This window comes from Martes martes, assembly GCF_963455335.1.
Source record: "Martes martes genome assembly, chromosome: 12".
Taxonomy (NCBI): Eukaryota; Metazoa; Chordata; class Mammalia; order Carnivora; family Mustelidae; genus Martes; species Martes martes.
The window spans coordinates 10973962-10993547 of NC_137900.1; the positions used below are offsets into that span (position 1 = coordinate 10973962).

The 19586-nt window shown below is 43.6% G+C and overlaps 1 protein-coding gene across 1 annotated transcript in view; it reads left to right on the forward strand.

Moving 5' to 3' along the window:
- Positions 1 to 19586, forward strand: part of ENTREP1 (endosomal transmembrane epsin interactor 1) — a gene marked incomplete at its 5' end in the record, with an annotated part of 61687 nt that overhangs the window by 11324 nt on the left and 30777 nt on the right. The window lies entirely within an intron of this gene.

Below are 19586 nucleotides of genomic sequence, written 5' to 3' on the forward strand. Positions count from 1 at the left end.
CGATGCGGGGCTCGATCATGGGATCATGACCTGAGCCGAAGGCAGAGGCTTAACCCACTGAGCCACCCAGGTGCCCCTGCTATGGACATTTTTCAACATTCACTAAAGCAGGGGAAATGATTAAGTGAACTTCCTACACTGATCACCAGCTTCAGCAATTCCTGACTCAGCCAGCCTTGTTCAGCTAGACCCCTGCCCATTCCTGTGCTCCCATGTTCTTTTTCCCTGAATAGTCTTTTGAAGTAAATCTCAGTTATTAAATCATGAATACATAATCTTTTATTGTCATCATGCCTTGGTTGGACAACCTCAGAGTTTCATGACTTAGACTCTCTTTATCATGGATCTACCATATTTTCATGGTAATGAAGACCTATATTGGTAATTTTATCCTTTTTTTAGTCATTGATTTTTTTGATATTGATATATTTATAACATACTATAAAGTTAACCCATTTTAAAGTTCACAATTCAGTGGCATTGAGTACATTCCCAATATTCTTTTTTTGTTTGTTTGTTTGCTTTTGTTTTTGTTTGTTATGTCTTTTGGATTTAGGAAATACTATAAAAAGTAGACAATTGCCAATGGAATTGCCGACTTTCAAAGACGAAGTAGGTCTGACAAATGCAATTCGAAATATATATAATGAAAAACATTTTTTTCTATATAACATTTCTTCTGATTTTTCTCCCATCCATTTTGAATAGGGTTAAATAATTTTCTAGAACCATTTTGTGTATATGCTTAACAGTTCATCTTAAACAGACCACTGTTTGCTGGGTGGTGGGTAATAAATACAAAACTAGCTAAATTCTTAAAAGCAGGGAGAAGAAGCCCACGGTAGAATACAGTCGGAGTAATGCATCCCGGAGTAATGCATGTGGTGATGGTCTTGAAAAACTAAAGAGTTTTCAGGCCCACAAGACAATTTAGGTAACATTTTAGAAGTCCATCATTTAATATTTCTGGCAGGAGTAAATTATTGGTTCAGCATTTTAATCTACGAGATAGCAGGGTAGGAGAAAATGAGGCTCTGGATGAGTTTTATGGCATGTGTTATGAGTGGCTGAGGTCTCTCTTGCAACAACTCTAGAAAAATGTTGGATGGGGTCCAGTGTTTATACTAATATTTGGCTATAGGAGTCATTTTTGTTCTGATTTTTCCATTGGGTCAATATTAAAATGCTTACTCAGTAATACAAACCTCAAGTATTTAAATTAAAATCAGAAAATCCCTAGTGTTCTTTGTCCTTTTAAGATTCCCAGTGGTGAGAAGAATATAAGCATGTGTTCTGGGTGGGTATTTGGAAGGTGGACCTTTTAAGACATTTGTTTCTCTAACATTTTCTTTTGGAAAGGTGCCTCACAGATTCGTTAGGTGAGCTCAAACAGCTATAAATGAAAATGACCTTAGCAGAGATGTATCTTTATTCTTATGCCTTTGGATTTATTTCTCAGCTTTGTTGATAAGCATAGGTACAACTCTATCAAAGCTACAACCAGTTTGTACGTACCATGTTGTGCACTGCTTTTTCTGTTTAAACATTACATTCATCACGTCTGTATCAGTAAATATTATGTTTCCATGTATAAGGAGTCCACACGCCTGCCTGAAAGGCATTCTGTCCTATTTCTGTGTTACCGTCAGTTATAAATCTGTTGGACACATGGGCTTCTGTATTTCAACTGTTATGAATTACGTATTTAGAAGTATTTAGAATCAAGAAGTATATAGAATCAAGTAGAGATTGTTTTGAAATGCTAATTAACATCAATTTATAAAGAAGATAAATTAATTGATAGTAATTGTACAACGACAAAGAGTTCTGGGTATAGCAACAGATCTTTCGAGTCTTGGTCAACATCCTGAGTGAAAAATCCTCAGTTCACATGAATCTTAATAATATTCTGTTATAACTTGTGCCATATGACTTTGTTATGTTGAAAATTTTTTAAAAATCATGATGTTATGAAAGAAACTGGATACACCTGTCAGACACTCTAGTCTAAGTTCCAGCTCATCCCCCGAAGAGCTGTGTAACGTATAAGCCACTTAACTTCCCTGAGTGTAGTTTTCTTTTCTGAACGGAGGGGATAATCTAGTGACACCAAGTTGGGGGGGAGGCTCGGACTCCCCCAACCCTCCCCATAATGGCTGCTTCACCTTTCCTTTGGCTTCCCCTGGACCCCTTCCTGAGTTTAGGGAATGTGCCATTGGACGATTTGGGGTGGGAAGTCACATTCCATCAGAGAACCAGGGGGGCCCTGTGGGTCTCTGCTCCCGCAGATGGGGGCTTGGCTGGTCAGTTCCAGCCCTTCTCCCCTATACTCTAGCCACAGGGGCACCTTCTGACTGGGACCCAGCCTGGCTGTCTTAACCAACTGGGGACCTTCTTCCCCTAGCTCTTTCCCTGCCTGGCTCCTTCTGGGTCTCAGCTCAGCAGTCACTTCCTGAAGGAGACCTTCCCTGGCCACCCAGTGACAGTGGCCCATTGTCCCTGCCTCTCAACACATCCCCGCACTGACTTTTGGCTTCACAGGTTGTAATTAGCCTATGTGTTGTTCATTTTCTACTTGCTGTCTGTCTCCCCGCTGTGGATAGTTGTATGAAGACACGGGTCTTGTCCGTCTCATTCACCCGGTGTCCCCCGAAACAGTGTGCCCGATACACATCTGTTGTTGACTGTGAAGCGAATTTGGCAGCCAATAAGAAATGTAGGTCCTAGGTCCTCGACGTTTCTTTTTTACTTCTGTCTTAAATCTCTCTCCCTAGATTCTGTCCTCTACAACATTGTAGTCTTCCCCTTTTTACTTCAGGGTGGTTAGGGAGTGTATGGGTCGGGGAGGTTGGGAGGGGGCAGGTGGTCTTTCCAGGGCCCTCTGAGAGGCACGCTGTCCTCGTTTTGCGTTGTTGGGTGCACACTTCATCTAGAACACTTGAATACTTCCTTTTGAGGACTGTTTATATTGGTGCTGCTTCTTTTGTGATTGTTTCAGTGATTACAATTCGGTTTTATACTGGTGTGAACAAAGAAGGCGCAGCCTGATCCAATTCCTTCAAATTCAAGTTTTTGTGGAGACTTGGAGTTGGAAGTGTTCATTTACTGGATCCTCTTCGTTATACTGATTAAATACTCATGTGTCCAGGACAAAAATAATAATCTTGGAACATCGTTTGTAAACATTTACAAGCTATTTTTGACCATGACTTGGATCAAGCTAGTGTGTGTGTGTGTGTGTGTGTGTGTGCATGTATTTGTGTGTGCATGTGCCCACGTGCATCATTTCAGGCTGTGTGTTTTCTATCAAGAACAAACATTTCCCATTTTTAAAAAAGATTTTATTTATTTATTTCACAGACAGAGATCACAAGTAGGCAGAGAGGCAGGCAGAGAGAGAGGGAGAAGCAGGGCCCGACGTGGAACTCGATCCCAGAACCCTGAGCTCATGACCTGAGCTGAAGGCAGAGGTTTAACCCACTGAGCCACCAAGGCGCCCCCATTTTCCATCTTCAAAGAACGTTCTTATTTCTTCGAGTTACCTCCTTTTTCATCCTAATGAAGTGGTTTATAAATTTTTAGATATTACAGACTCTGTGTTGGGAGTGACCTCAAAGAATATCTTGTCTTGTCTTGTCACCTCAGTTCAAAAATGGAATTGTCTTAGTAAGATGTTTTTCTTTGGTGGTCCATTGGGTAAGAATTCCCACCGTGAAAGCCTAGCCAGACTTTCTGCCTATGATTTTGGTTGCTTATGAGTGGTCGTTTGAGCTGTTTTTCTTGTCAGTTTTGAAGAGACGGGGGGATATAACCTGAAGGCTGGTTAAGATTGCTTTATTCTTTAGCATCAAGAATGAAGGTACTTCCTTGGTGACGTTCCTGGGTCACATATGTGGTTTGTTCTCAACTCTGGACCATGTGGATTTGCACCCCAGATTGAGAATAGGAGAGGTGAATGAACTGGATATTTTAAAAAGGATCCATCAGTTTCTCGTCTAACATTAAGATTATGGAATTTAGGGTAAAACTTCATTACCCAAAAAGAGACTAAAAAATGGTTTCGGTAAGATCTACAGACATTCCGTCCTCTCACCTCAATGTCCAAACAGGCTAGGCTGGCAAAGATGGTTCTGCTCTACGAAGTCATTTGGGGATCTGGGTCTTTCCATCTTCCTGTGCCTTAAAGGGTGACTCATGGATCACCCAGACACTGTCAAGAGATTGGGGAATTACCCCCACTTGATAGTCAGAATTACTTGTAGGTGGGTTAGCTGCGAGACAGAAGGTGGCCCTTTCATTTCTGATGGCATAAAGACCAGGAGGGGTCAGAAGACCTGTGGGCAGTTCAGGGATCTCTGCATTTATAAGATGAGCTCTGAGGCCCTGGCTTTGTGCATTCTGGTTCTTCTAAGTATATGTCCTGGTTGTCAAAAGTTTGGAAGGAGCCTTGGTTTAAGAGTTCAAGAAATCCGGATTTTAATGCTGACACGTAACCCCTAGTTATCGGTGACCTTGGGGAAGTCTCTTGGGTTCTGCATCCGCAAAATGATGAACTTACATCAGAGCAGTCTTCTAAGAGTCCTTTCGCTCTCATGGTGTAGGTTTCTAGAATCCTCGTTAGTTACCTGGAGGGCGTTTTAACTTTAGATGGACATTTTTAACATAAGCTCCCTGTGTATAAATACTGTGATTATTTCACTTTTGGTTTTTTAAGGTAAAAAAATAAATAAAAAATAGATGGCTGTTCTTCGTCTTCAGAATAGTTAATAACACTCTGTCGCACGTGTATAATGCTTGAGAGCTTATATCGTTAGTCATGTGGCTTAGATGGCAGGTATTTTTCCTATTTTATAGCTAAGGGACCAGTGGCTCAGGAGTGAACCAGTTTGTCCAGTTCACACACACATGAACTATTAGAAAGAACTGGGGACGTTGACTCCCAGTCCAGTGCTCCTTTCCTGATACCATTCCTCCACCTCCTCCATTAGCAAATTGCTAGGTACTTCTCTGTGCCCAACAATGTGTGTGAGAGAGAGAGAGAGAGTGTGTGTGTGTGTGTGTGTGTGTGTGTGTGTGTAATTTAAATGAATTATTTCTGTATTTGTGACTCCCTAATTCTTTTTCAAGTTCTAAAGTGGTCAGTTTATCCTTCATTGAAAAGAGCAAGTGGCAGAACTGAACAAGGCAACAGGAGGGTTCGCTTTGAGTCTTAATCATGTCACTTTCCATCATTGAGCGGCCAAGGAGATTATCTGATCAGTTTCCTCATTTATACAATGGGGCTGTACCCATCTCTCAGGATTGTAGATCGGGATGCGTGTTGAAACTGTAAAATGGGGGCTTCTGAGTGGCTCATTCAGTTAAGCATCTGCCTTCAGCTCAGGTCATGATCTTGGGGTCCTGGGATCAAGTCCTGCATCAGGCTCCATGCTCAGTGGGGAGCCTGCTTCTCCCTCTCCCTCTGTCTGCTGCTCCCCTTGCTTGTGCTCTTTCTCTCTCTTTCAAATAAATAATTAAAATATTAACAAAACCTGTAAACTGTAAAATGGGATCTAAGGTTAGGCGAGCACGTTATGAATCATTTTCATCATCCTTTGAGAAGATCTTCGAGAGGAGATTTGGTCTCTCAGTTTGGTGTCATTAGATAATCCATAGCAGCAAAATATGCATGCAGGCATCGTTAAAGCACCCTGGGCTGGGCTTGGGCTCATCTGGGACCACAGTGCGCCTGGTCTACTGGCAACAGAACCTTCATTTCTCTCCTCCGATCACCTGCTCCCCAAATCCGTGCTTTGGGTAAGAAGCTGGCATCCTCAGGAGCTGGGAGGACTTTGGGGTGGCCCATCTCTGGGCAGAATCAAAGCCTGAGCAATTCCTTGCTTTGCAGACCGGCCTCAGCCAAGTGGGTGTGCTCTCATTAGCAGCTCATTTGTCAGCGACAGGTACTTGCCCAGGCTTCGAGGTACCCTCCTGCCAAGTCCATTATTACAACGAAAGTCAGCCTCAGGCCCAACTCTGCTACACATGCACACACTTATTAGCCAACAGACAAAGCAATGGTTCATGTGCTCTGTTCTGCAAGCTTAAAGGGTAGAGGACTGAGATTTTTACTGAGCGCACAGAACCGTGTGAACAATTTTTTACCTCTAGTTCTTGTTGTACCCATTTGTCTTGAAAACCATTGCTGATGCCCTGAAATTCTGCTGATGAACCAAAGCTCTGTTTATTGGATCTGGCACCGTCGGGGAGAACACCTTCTTGCTGGGAGTTCTCAGCGGGGGTGAATCAGAGAGCCTGTTTGCTCTTTTTGCCTATTTATAGGGTTGAAGGATCCCTGTTGGCGGATTGTAAGTTGAGCATTGCAAGATAAGAAATTGATAGGGTTTGGGCAAAAAGCTTATAACCCAATAGCTTTGGATTGATTGGTGGTCGACTAGAAGGGAGGGCCTGGAAACAAGATCTGATGAGTAAGCTGTTAGTTTGGATGAACGATTTTAGTTGGTTCGCAGTCTTACAGTTGAGGAACAAATATTTCCTGGGGCAAGGAGCTGCGTGATCTTTGCTTGTTCCCAGTATTGTTTGATAAAGGGTCAGAAAAGTATGGCCAGCTGCAGCATTGATCAAAGTTGGGACAGGAAATTATGTTGGCTTTCGTTCTTACCACACATGTCCAGGAGTACCCCTTTTTAACAGCCGTTGTGCAAATTAGACAACTAAGCGTTTCGTCGATGGGACAACTCATGTCCACAATCATTCTGCTAATTTAACAAAGTTGCTTGGTTGTTGCTGGGAGATGAAAGCAAAGGCAGCTTCTGGAGTACGGCCTTGCTCGCACATGCTGGTTCATTATCCTGGAGTTTGAATTCCTGACCGTCCTTAGGATGAGGGTGTCACGTGGACCAACTGATACGTTCATGGTATCACACGGTCTGTGCTGAAGCGCGTCACAGGGCCCACTGTGGTGGTGGTGAGTGAGCCCTGCATCTGGGCTGCCGGGGCCCCACAGCTTGGAGGGATCCATTTCTGACATGTCTGTGAGAGACCTGCAGGAACCACGACGAGCCATCTGGAGCAAGAGGGGAGACCGTTTAGAATTGGCGAGCATCTTGAAATCGATACCGCGTCTTATGGAAAGTTACAATGTGTACGGCGCCATTTGTGTGTGTGTGTGTGTGTGTAAACCTGGGGGATCTTTACCTCCGTGTTTATAGTCACTTGGAAAATTTCTGAGAGGATATACGGAAAAGTTTATCGTAGGCACTTCTGTGGCGTGTGTTGTGTGAGTGGGAAGGGGAGGGAGGGGGATTCGGACTTGCCTCTTTCTACCTGGACAGGACATGCATTGTGTTGTGGGACCTAGAAACATTTTGATTTCCTTGCTTTGTTTGGGTTTGGTGGCCGGCCTCTTCGTATCAGAAGGCTGGGGCTTCATTTCTTTGCCTCTGTGGGAATCTCGGTGGGAGGCCGGGCCCTTCCAGCCATAGAAGTTTCTGAGGCCAGATGCTAACACGTCTGGATGTGTTGGCCCTCCATGCACGGACGCTCCTGCCCAGGACTCTGAAGCTGGAGTCATTGACGCAGAGTAGGCCAGGCTGCTCAGACCTCCCTAGGTCCAAGGCTGGCAACCAAGGACCTGGTTTTCCTGGGCCATGACCTTGGTAGAGGTGCGAGCACCCAGCTTCCCTGGGCTCCTCCCTAGGTTTCTGAGCCTGGCTCCTGGGGTTCTGTGAGCTACCTGATAGCTCTGCGAGAAATTCCTTTTCTGTTCAAACAGCCCGGGTTGGTTTCCGTTGTTCGTAATGTAATCAAGAACTCCGCGGTAGGACTGTGACTTTTGTCTTCTATGAATGTTACTTTTATAACAATTTAAAAAGCTAATTCAAAAATAAGTGAAAGGGATTCATTTTAAATATTCGGTCACTTATGGTAACTCAGGGGAAAAATGAGCAGTCCTGTGGGTGCTCAAATTTGATTAATTAATGGCGAGTGCTTGGTGTTGGGTGTCAGGGCTGGGGGTGGTGGCAGAACTAGGTCTTACTAGATGTAATTTCTTAATGAGGATACCGAAGGGTGGCCTTGAGGAATTCTTTAAGGAAGAAAATAGAATAATGTATAAATCTTTGTCTTTTAGCAGGCATCCTGCAAGTTGATGGAGACAAAGGAATAGAGATTTGAGTCAGATCTGGATCTGATCTGGGTCCCCTAAGTGCATAATTTAGGGCATAATAAGTAAATCACCTCTTTGAGACTGTCTCCTATTTATTTTATGTCTATTTCCACAAAATATATTTATAAATATATATATGCATATTATATATTTCAAACATGTATATATAGTACATATATGTGCACATTGTACATATCAAACACGTGTATGACATATATGCTGTGTATATTTATCAAACCTGTGTATGTTATATATATACATACATTGTGTGTCTATGCGTATGTGCCATATGTATGACATACACATGCACTACATGTATCTATCTTTATATATTTCAAACACACCACTGTGACATGGTGACATTTGATAACTTGCTAAATGCCTTTTAAGAGGAAGAAAATTTTTTTTATTTAAGGCGCTCATCAGCGGCCTTACTCTTGTTAAAAATAGTCATCAGACCTCTGTACATTTCTCCAAGCACCCCAGACCTGAGCACACTCCCCAAATTAGCCATTTTAACCCACTGAGCCACCCAGGCGCCCCTCAAATTAGCCATTTTAAACTGATTTTAGTGCCCTGATGGTCGTCTCCATTCTAAAGATGAGGGATTCATAACCTTTTCTCCCATTTATCCTTTCTTGTTTTGGGTTTTTTTGGGGGGGGATTATTTTTATTTCTCCTCTCGATAACTTTATAATTTTAAATAATTTTTATAAACTTCTGTTTCTCGATTCATCAACTTGAGGTAGTATCTTTTGACTCCTTTTTATAAGACGAAGGAATTAGCCCTCAAATCTACTTTTTTCCTCCTTCTGCCGCCTTCTGATAGTAAAACCATTAAATTACTTTTAGATGCTCCGTGTTTTATCGTTTACACCCTGCTCTTAAACTTTATTATACCATTCAGATTTTGATCTTAAAACCTGTCTAAAAGAGCAAAAACCAACAACAGGCCTTGCAGTATTTTCACTATGTGAACATGATTGTAATAGGATGTGAGAATTAGAGTCTTTATTTAAAAATTTTAAAAATTATTTTTAAAGATTTTATTTATTTGAGAGAGGAGGGAGGGGTTGAAGGGGGAAGGAGAGGGACAAGCAGACGCCCCTCTGAGTGAGGAGCTTGACTCTGGGCTCAATCCCGGGGCTGGGTCCCAGGATGCTGAGATCGTGGTCTGAGCCAAAGACAGACGCTTAACTCACTGAGCCACCCAGGCACCCTCGGATTCTTTATTTTCAGATTCACCTGGGGCTGCAGTTCGTAGAGGAGATGCCAACAGCTTCCACATTCCAGTGCTAGACTGTTGAAGCAGGACTCGTAAAACTTCTGGGTAAAAACCAGTTTTGCAACCCTTAGCTGATCTCCAGCCCCCAGCCTATAAAAAGATTAGGGATTAAAGAGACAGATGGTTTGGAGAAAGTTACCGAACTGCTGTGGCATTTTGAGTCCACCTCCTCATGGGGGAGGGAATGAGTGCTTTAAGATAAGCCCGTGGAGAACCTGATACCGGTCCCTTGGTTGACTGGACTGGTATCAGGCACTTGCCTGGGGAATTTGGAAGGGCTGGTTGGAGTGCCTTGTGGCCTCAGAGTTAAAGACTACTGTTGGGAAATCATTGTACTTTCCTGGACCAATACCAAGCCGCGAGAGGCTGGGCCTGCACTGTGTGATGCTTGAGAGAAGGGGATGGTAGGCTCCATAGTCCTGTCGCAGAGGAACCAAGAACAGCGTTCGGGAGCAAGTGCTCTGTAAACACTGAAAGCAGACGGGAGGAGTCCCGTGAACTGCCCTTACCTTCTTTACCAGTGTGGTCCCGTCTCCCTCTGACTCCCTCCTCTCCAAGGGGACGGACCTGTGGCTGGCAGGCATCGGAAGTGGACCCAAAAAGAGGGAAACAGAGAAGATGGCAGTCAGTCCCTTGCCTTTCCCCTGCAGGCTGGCTCCTTCCCTACGGTGACCTGTCAGATAAGAGGGAGAAAAGCTGGGGCGCCTGGGTGACTCAGATGGTTAATTGTCCGCCTTCCGCTCAGATTGTGGTCCCGGGATCCTGGGACTGCGTCCCACACCGGGCTCCCTGCTCCTCGGGGAGCCTCCTCCTCCCTCTACCTCTGCCTCTCTCTCTGTCTCTGTCTCTTATGAAGAAATAAACAACATCTTAAAAAAAAAAAAGAGAGAGAGAGAGAGAGAGAGAAAGAAGCTAACACTGAAGTTCCAAGTTTTGTCTGGGACCCAGATCTGGACACGTTAATTACGGAAATGAGAATTTTTGTAACTTAAAGTGACTGGAGGATTTTTTGCACCTGACATTGACCAGAGAGGTCTCAGGCCCAGTCCCAAATTTCATCTAAGGGGTCAGCCCTGCAGCGTGGGCTTGAACAACACAGAGGGAGAGAACAAAGTGGTTTTCTGCTGGCACCTGTGAGTCCTGCTTACTCAAGGGATCAGCAACATTATTTTTGGGAGCAGCACTGTGAGTGATCGAGTCTAGAGAAAAGGAAATGTAATCCTGTTGTCCCTCAAAGGGGGATAGTTTTGAGCAACCACATCAAATCTGTTGTTTTTTCTTCTTCTCTGTCATTTGCTGGGTTCCGTCTCACATTTCACTTTACTTCAGTTTTGGACCATGACTTTGACAGATATGTTTATATTATTTCCGGAGTTTTAAAAAAAATATGCATTTGAGTCTCCTTTTCTGAAGTTTCTAAATGCCTCTTTTCTTTTTCTTCTGGCAAAGAAAGCCTCTAATCTCACAGATGATCTGACCGCTGGGCCACTTCCGTCGTCATCGTCATCATTTTCTTCTTCTTCGACAGTTTTATTGAACTATATTTGACACATTATAAATTCACCCATGTAAAATGTACAGTTCATTAGTTGTTACATGTTCACAGACAGGCACAAACATCTCCGCCACCAGTCGTAGGACATTTTCATCAACCCCCCAAAGACCCAGTACCCATTAGAAGTCCCTCCTGTGGGGTGTCTGGGTGGCTCAGTGGGTTAAAGCCTCTGCCTTCAGCTCAGGTCATGATCTCAGGGTCCTGGGATCGAGCCCCGCATTGGGCTCTCTGCTCAGTGAGGAGCCTGCTTCCTCCTCTCTCTCTCTGCCTGCCTCTCTGTCTACTTGTGATCTCTCTCTCTCTCTGTCAAATAAATAAAATCTTAAAAAAAAGAGGATAAGAGGAGTCCCTCCCATATCTGGGGTGTCTGGGTGGCTCAGTCGGTTAATCATCTGACTTGTTTCTTTTGTCTTTTCTTTTCCCTTTCTTTCTCTCCTCTCCTCTCCTTTCTTTTCTTTGTTTTAAGATTTTATTTATTTGAGACAGAGAGAGAGCACATGCATGAGAGAGCACGAGTAGGGTAAAGGGCAGAGGGAGAAGTGGACTTCCTGCCAAGCAGGGAGCTGGATGCCGGGATGACGACCTGAGCTGAAAGTAGATGCTTAACCAACCAAGCCACCCAGGTGCCCCAGGCATTGGACACTTGATTTCGGCTCAGGTTGTGATCTCCAGGTTGTGAAGTCAAGCCCTGTGTCAGGCTCCATGCTCAGCGTGGAGTCTGCCTGAGACTCTCACCCTCCCTCTGCCCCTCCCCATCCAGCTCGCTCATGTGCAAGAGCATGCACTCGCTCTGTCTCTCAAAATAAATTAATCCTAAAAAAAAGTCCTTTCCATTTCCTTGTAATACTCCAGCCCTAGAAAACCACTAATGAACTGTCTGTTTCCATAAATTTGCCTCTTCTGGGCATTTCAAATAAATGGGATCCTATAATATGTGATCCTTTGTAACTGGCTTCTTTTGCTCAGCATATTTTTTAGAACAGTATTTCTAAGGGTCCTTCATATGATAGCATGTATTAGTGCCTTTCCCCCTTTTTATTGTTGGATACTATTCCAATGATGGAGGTATTACATTTTTTAAAAAAAGATTTTGTTTAAATATGGCAGAGAGGGATAGCAAGAGAGGGAACACAAACATGGGGTTTCTGGAGAGGGAGAAGCAGGCTCTCTGCTGAGCAGGGAGCCCAATATGGGGCTCCATCCCAGGATGCTGGCATCATGACCTGAGCCAAAGGCAGATGCTCAACGACTGAGCCACCCAGGCGCCTCTGGATGTATTACATTTTATTTATCTATTCATCAGCTGATGATCATGGCCACTTTCTGGCTATCATGAATAGCTCTGCTGCGAACATTAACATGCAAGATTTTTTGGACATGTTTTCGTTTCTCTTGCCTATACACATAGGAGAGAATGGCTGAGTCATACGGTAACTCTATGTTGAACACTTTGAGGAACGGTTTCCCAAAGCAACTGTGTCATTTTACATTCCCATCAGTGGTGGGTGCAGGTTCCAGGTCCTCTTTGTTGACACTTATTATTGTCTTTTTAAATTTTAACAAGATTTTATTTATTTGTTTGAGAGAGACACAGTGAGAGTGGGAACACAAGCAGGGGGAGTGAGAGAGGGAGAAGCAGGCTTCCCACTGAGCAGGGACCCCGATGTGGGGCTTGATCCCAAGACCCTGGAATCATGACCTGAGCCAAAAGCAGAAGCTTAACAGCTGAGCCACCCAGGCGCCCCTGTTGTCTCTCTCTTTGATGAGAGCCACCAGTATAGGTATGACTTGGTCTCTCAATGTGTTTTTGATTTGACACTCTTTTCATGATGTTGACACTCTTTTCATGTGCTCATTGGTCATTTGCTTGTCTGCTTTGGAGGAATGACTATTTAGATTCCTTGCCCATTTTTCCATTGGGTTGTCTTTTGATTACAAGTCTCTTACCAATTAGCAATTTACTTTTTTGATAGTGTCCTTTGAGGCACAAATTTTTATATTGTGATAATGTCCAGTTTATCTATTTTTTTCTTGTGTTGCTAAGCATTCATATTTAAGACGCCTCGATCTAACAAGTTTGTAAAGACTTGCTTCTATATTTTCTTGGAAGAGTTTTATTGTTTTAGTTTATGCTTGGGTCTGTGGTCCATTTCGAATCAATTTTTGCATATGGTGTGAGGCAGAGGTCCACAGTCTTTCTTTCGAATCTGGGTCTCCAGTTGTCCCAACGTCATTTATTAAAAAGACTGTACTTTCCTCATTAAATTGTCTTGGAATACTTGTTGAAAATCAGTTGAGTCTAAGTGGGAGGTTTCTTCATCGGACTTCCTAATCACACTTTCTGCTAGCTGTTCCTCTTTTCCCTTTGGACATTTCTGGGGCTACTGACTTCCTGTTCTAGTTTGGACTTTTTTTTTTTTTTTTTTTTTAAACTTGGTATTGATAAAGCTTCATTTTCAGGAAGATAACATCGTGACTTCGGGGAAAACACAAAGTGAACATGTGTCATGAATGAGGGGAACACTGTTTCAAAGAACATTTGAGAAGTTAAGTGTTTGTAGGCCACGTTAAGAGGGGACTGCTGAGGTGGATAGAAAACGAGTGGGTGTCCGGTAGGCCCCCCTACGTGGTATCTTTAAAGGTTTTCTGTTCCATGGGACAGAATTTATTTTCATCTCTCCTGAAAAAAATCTATAATTGTAAAATAGCCAATTACGTAAGTAGATAAGCAAATGGAATACCCGATAATCTCCTTTGTTTTTTTCCAAGTTTCAGGTAATTTTTCTGACAGTGTTCTGAAATTACATGAGGATGTGTCTGGTCGTGGGTCTTCTTTGGCTTCATCCTTCTTGAGTACTTTTACTCTGTGAGGCTTTGAGGTCTTTTCATTAGAAGACACGTGTCTTTCTTCAACACGGAGGACTTTTCTTTATTGTTTCGTTCATTATTTCCTTCCCTCCATTAGCACTTTCTCCTTGGAACGTTTAGTAGATGTTGGACCTCTTGAATTTTTGCCTTTTCGTTTCTTCATTTTTCAAAGTCTTTGACTTGTGATACTTCAATCCTATATACTTTATGAGGCATTCCCTAAAAATAAGACATCCTTCTACCTCACCATAATAACATTATCACAGCTAAGAAAGTTATTGGTAATTTCCTTTTTTCCAAGTTAATGGTAATTTCCTAATGCCATGTAATATTCACCCCATTTTAACATTTCCCTAGTTACTCCATATCACTTTTTCTTAATCAAACTGTACACTCACACATACGGAAATATTCACGGATCATACTTCAGTTAAAAGCTTTTGATTAAGAAAAAGTTATATAACATTTTTTAAATCCAAGACCCTATCAAGGTCCAGTCATTCCATTAGATTATTCTGTCTCTTTAGTCTTCTCTGTTCCAGAACACTCTTCCTGTCACTTTCCCCGCTTTTTTCCCAGGGATTGACTTTGTGAAGATAAGAGTCCACTGGTTTATTTTTTCCTTTCTTCCTCCCTTTCCTTTATCTTCTCTCCCCCCCCCCCATTTCCTTTTGTCCCACTCCTCCACCTTCTCTTAATTATAATTTTAATATGGAAAATTTCAAATATGCCCCTAATCTGAAAGAAAGAAACAGCTCCAGTTTCTCTCGCACTCGTGTTCCAGCTGTCATAATCACTGACTCATGTTTAGACTTATCTCATCTACACCCCTGACTTTCCTCTTTCTCCTGCAATGGGACTGTGTTGAAATAAATAACAGCCTTGACAACATTTCATCCTCAAGTATTTTAGTGTATGTTTATAAATGGCATGGCTGGTAGCTCAGCAAGAGCTGTTGGCTAGAGCGTGGATGTGTGGCTTCCCCACATAACAGCTGCCCAGCATGGTGGTTGGATTCTGCAAGGGAGAGGGTCTCAGAAGGGTGTTCCAAGGACCTGGGGTGAGGGAGGGAGGTTTGGGGGGGTGAAGTGGGGAGAGTACACCAGGCTTCCTAGGATTCAGACTTGACGTCTGTTGCATTCTGTTGGTCAAACAAGTTCCTAAGACCAGCCTAGAATCAAGGGGATGGAAATTGGGAATTAGACTCCACCTCTTTTCCTCTTTTTCTTTTTTCTTTTGCAATTCTTATAAATTGGGGTAAAATGTACATATTTTAAAATATATCATTTTGACTCTTTGAAAGTGTACAGTGTTCAGTGACATTGAGTACATTCACAATGTTGGGCAACCATCCCTCCTATCCATTCCCAGAACTTGTTCATCATCTCAAACAGAAACTCTCTACCCATTCAACCATAACTCCTCATTCCCCCCTGGCAATTACCATTCTACTTTGTCTCTCTATGAATTTGGCTACTCTAGGTGCCTCTTATAAGTGGAATCATGCACTATGTCCTTTTGTCTGTGGTTTACTTCACTTAGCAGAGTGCTTTCACGGTTCATTCATGTCGTAGCCCGTGTCTGTACTTCCTTCCTCCTGTGGACTGGCTCACATTCCCTAGTGTGCATTGTCCTCCACTGCCTGATGTGAGGAACAGCCTGTGGGGACAGAGGGAGGACTCATTGGCAGCCGTCCGTGGAGACTGTTGACTCTGCATAGCTTCTCCAGAGCTGACAATGGAGAAGCCACTAGAAGCAGGGAAAGAACCAAAATTAGAGAAGCACAAAGGAAAACAGAAAAGAATAATGAAGTAAGAAAAGTGGTATCTCAAGAATCACACACACACACACACACACACACACACACACACACAAGAATCACAGATCTGTAAACTTTCTGTGGTTTAAACCTTTCTGTGGCTGGGGCACATGGATGGCTCAGTCGGTTGAGTGTCTGGCTTGGGCTCAGGTCATGATCCTGGGGTCCTGGGATTGAGCCCCACACCGGGCTCCCTGCTCAGCTTCTCCCTCTCCCTCTGCTTACCACTCCCCTTGCTTGTGCTTTCTCTTTCTCTATCAAGTAAATAAATAAATAAATAATATATTAAAAAAAAAAAACCCAAACCTCTATGGCTGTTGGTATCTTCAAATCCCAATTTGCTCCTGCCACCTATTCCCAAGGGCCATAGCAAACCATGTTCCTGCTCCTTCCATTTTGTTTGAATAACCAGTCTCAGGGGCACCTGGGTGGCTCAGTGGGTCAAAGCCTCTGCCTTCGGCTCAGGTCATGATCCCAGAGTCCTGGGATCGAGCCCTGCATCAGTCTCTCTGCTCAGCAGGGAGCCTGCTTCCCCCTCTCTCTCTCTGCCTGCCTCTCTCCTACTTGTGATCTCTATCTGACAAATAAATAAAACCTTTAAAAAAAAATGAATAGCCAGTCTCACATGTCACATCATCCTCTTGATTATTTCTCTTGAGACTGTCATTAGGGTGTCTTCCTCCTGGTCCTTACCACATTCTCGATGAGTACATGCGCATTCAGGGCAGTAGAGCTGTCTAATATCTACGTTGCATCGGGGAATCATGGAGCCAGACGCGCTGAGGGCACTCTCTCCTCGGCTAAGCCTGATCGCTCAGGTCATGAGGAGAGTCACCTTTCTGAACAATGAGGGCTGATGTCCTGAAGGGAAAGCCTGGGAGACTGGGGCTGGGGGGCAGTCTGCAAGGAAACAGGGGAAAGGGCCCGATGGTAGGGCAGGATTTCTTCTTCACAAGCAAGGAGCCTCGGAAGTACCCCTGAGATTTGTACGTTTTCACCAGGAATTAGCAACTCTTAGTTATAAGTGCTTTAACCGAGGTTATAAGCTCACCTCGAAACTGTGTCCCAAACTGACAATAATTTGTCTTATTTTGTCTTATTTGGGGGGGGGTGATGGGAAGAAGCCTGGGACTGGAAATAAATGTTATTATATTTTAAACACTTTATAAAAAGAGAATCTGGGGACAGCCATAATGTGAGTAAATCTGATACTTAACTATCTTTGGGAGGAAAGGGAGATGGCTAGTTCCATATTCACAGCAACGGGCCTGTGTTTTGCTTGTTGGCAAGGAGAACGAGTCTGGATGTTGGTAACATATCTGCCAAGCTTCTGGAAGAAGTTTAAAGGGTGTCAAGGAAGTGAAGCTCCAGAGTAGGTTCGTTAGGGATCCAAGGATTACAGGCACACGGGCAGACCAAGTCAGTGCATGTGTGGGTTCCTGAAATGGGTTGAAAGCAGCAGGAGTCTGGGCTTTGAGAGTGGCCTGTGATTTGTTATGCTTTGTTGGTTGCCATGGTGCTGGGTGGTCAATCTTAACATTCATTTTGCTAACGTAGTTCAGAAAAGTATTCCTTTGGTATCTTCAATCTTTTTTTCAGCATCTGTGTGCTGTACTCCGATAACTTTGCTCATGATTCTACGTGTTTGTATTAAAATGGTTCCCCAAACTGAATTAAAATGTTAAATGTTAAGAGCTAACTGAACAGTGACATTAACTGTCAAAGGTCCTATGACATTCGTCTTATTAACCTGTGACTAATCAGTGGTTTGGAGCTCGGACTCCCTGGTGCTTAGGACATAAATGTTAAAACTCTGGTCAGATTCCCAGCTTGATCCCACAGCGTTCTTGTTTCAGTGGGAAAATATAACTTAAATTCTAAGGACTGGGTGCTTCGTTCTTCTACCCACTCATTCACCACCTACACTCCTACTTCCTTTGATGTAACGGGACAGGAGTCCCAATCCTTCCCACCTTCTTTCTCTAGAAAGTGGTAGTTCCCACCAGGAGCACGGGTGGTAGCCATTTTCATGCAAGCAGAGATAGTAATCGTGTTTGCCTTTCAGATCTGTTCTGTGTTTGTTCCAGAACGTTAGTAAGAATGCACGATGCCTCCGTGTGGTGTTTACCATAAAGAATTGGCTTTCTTTCCTGTGTTGATTGATTGATTGGTGGGTTCCTCCATCCACCCGTTCAGTACAATTTAAGACCACCCACGTCTTTGCGTCTTTGGATCAGATTTTGTGCCCCACTGGAGAAAAGTGTATTTTGGTCTTCATTTACCTTGAGCAGTATCAAAGGGCTGTAAATGGGGGGAAAGTGTTTAAATGACTTCCAGGGGTATTTTTTGGGAAATTGAAAGATGACTAAAAAGGGATCCCTGGGTGGCTTAGTTGTTGAGTGTCTGACTCTTGATTTTGGCTCAGGTCGTGATCTCAGGGTGGTGAGATCGAGTCCCACACCGGGCTCTGCAGTGGGGTTGGGGCCCACTTAAGATTCTCTCTGTCTCTCCCTGTCCATGTGCTCCTTCTCCACTCCCTCTCTCTAAAAACAAGAAAGAAAGGAAGAAAGAAAGTGCAATGGGAAGGAATTCTAAAGTGATAGTATTTTTTAAATTGGAAATTTTTAGAAGTTTCTTTTGATGAGGAAAGAATTTGGTGAGCTTCTGATATTTAAATGGAAGTGCACACCCGCGTGAGTGCGTGCACACGTGCACACACTCACAGATTCACGAATCCCATTCATGAGGCTCCGCCCTCACGACCTAATCATCCCACGGAGGCACCACCTCCCAACGCCAACACCTTGGAGTTAGGATCTCAACAAACATATTTTGGGGGGACGCAGACATTCAGAACGTAGCACTGAGTTTTAGTCCCTTTGTGAGCTTCCTCGAATTTGTCCATCCATTCTGTTCTTGGACATGGGCGTTGTTTCCAGTTTGGGGCTAGTATGAACCAGTGCTCTGACGTGCCTGGGCGTGTCTTCTGGGGGACATAGGCATTAATTTATCTTGGGCATACACCTAAAGTGAATTACTGAGCCATAGGCCGGTGTGTGTTGAATTTTGTGAGGAAGAGTAAATGCCAGTGCTTCTTCACAGTGGTTGTACCAATTTCTAATGGCTTCTTAGACTCTCAGCCAGTCCTGTTTTTAGCCTCACTGTCACGGCCACCACCCATTTCTGAACATTTGGAGAGTCTGAGGAGTGAATCCTGTGGTTTTGGCTTCCCTCGTGGCTCTTGTAGGAATTTCTTTTCTCAGCACCCCTGAGTCCAGTTCACACTGGCCCACTGGCTTTCCAGCTTCTAAAATTGTGGTGCCATTTTCCTGTTCTTTCCGTCCTTACGTATTTCTGCATTTAAAACTTTTCCTTTGCTGCCACTGTAGTGGGTTTTTAGGAATGGGTGGCACTAAATGCTTATGTTCACTGCACCATACTAAACCTCTCATTTTTAAACCACGCTACTTCCACACGATCTCTGGAACCATCTATTTATTTAAACATGCCTGGGCGCGTTTCAGATGCATCTTGAGTCTGGAGCAGTGGGGAAGAAGCAGCAAAATACAGGTCCTTGTACAGTAGGGAAAGGTCAACCCATTTAGGGAATGAACTCTTGTACCAAAGGAGACATTCAACAATACCAAGCTGTGAGAGGCATAATTATTTAATGACATTATGTGATGGGGATTATGAAGAATTTTTAGCAGGTAGGAACGGGCAAATTGAAAGTGATACTCTTTCTCGGTGGCCTCAAGTTCCCCAAACATGCTTTCATTGAGACCTGGGATGGTCTAGGGGCACACTTGCAAGAGATCAGAGCGGAGCTGAATTCCGTTATGAAAAGCATAATGCCTTTGCATCAAGCTACTGGTATGTGCGTTTCACAAAA